The following is a 351-nucleotide window of genomic DNA, read 5'->3' as shown; positions in this document are numbered from 1 at the left end:
GCTGAGGACGAGGATAGGATTAGGAAGAGGATAAGGATGAGGATATGATGAGGAGGAGGAGCATAGTATGAGGATGAGGACGTGGATTGGATGAGGACGAGGATAGGAAGAGGAAGATGATGAGGATGAGGATGTGGATGAGGACGAGGATAGGAAGAGGAAGATCATGAAATGAGGATGAGGATGAGGATAGGAATAGGATGAGGACGAGGATAGGATTAGGAAGAGGATGAGGATAGGATGAGGATGAGCAAAAGGATGAGGATAGGATGAGGATGACGAAGAGGATGAGGGTGAGGATGAGGAGGAGGATAGTATGAGGAACAGGATGAGGATGAGGATGAGGATGAG

This window comes from Lupinus angustifolius, chromosome LG07 (assembly GCF_001865875.1).
Source record: "Lupinus angustifolius cultivar Tanjil chromosome LG07, LupAngTanjil_v1.0, whole genome shotgun sequence".
Lineage (NCBI taxonomy): Eukaryota > Viridiplantae > Streptophyta > Magnoliopsida > Fabales > Fabaceae > Lupinus > Lupinus angustifolius.
This window is presented reverse-complemented; position numbering follows the sequence as displayed.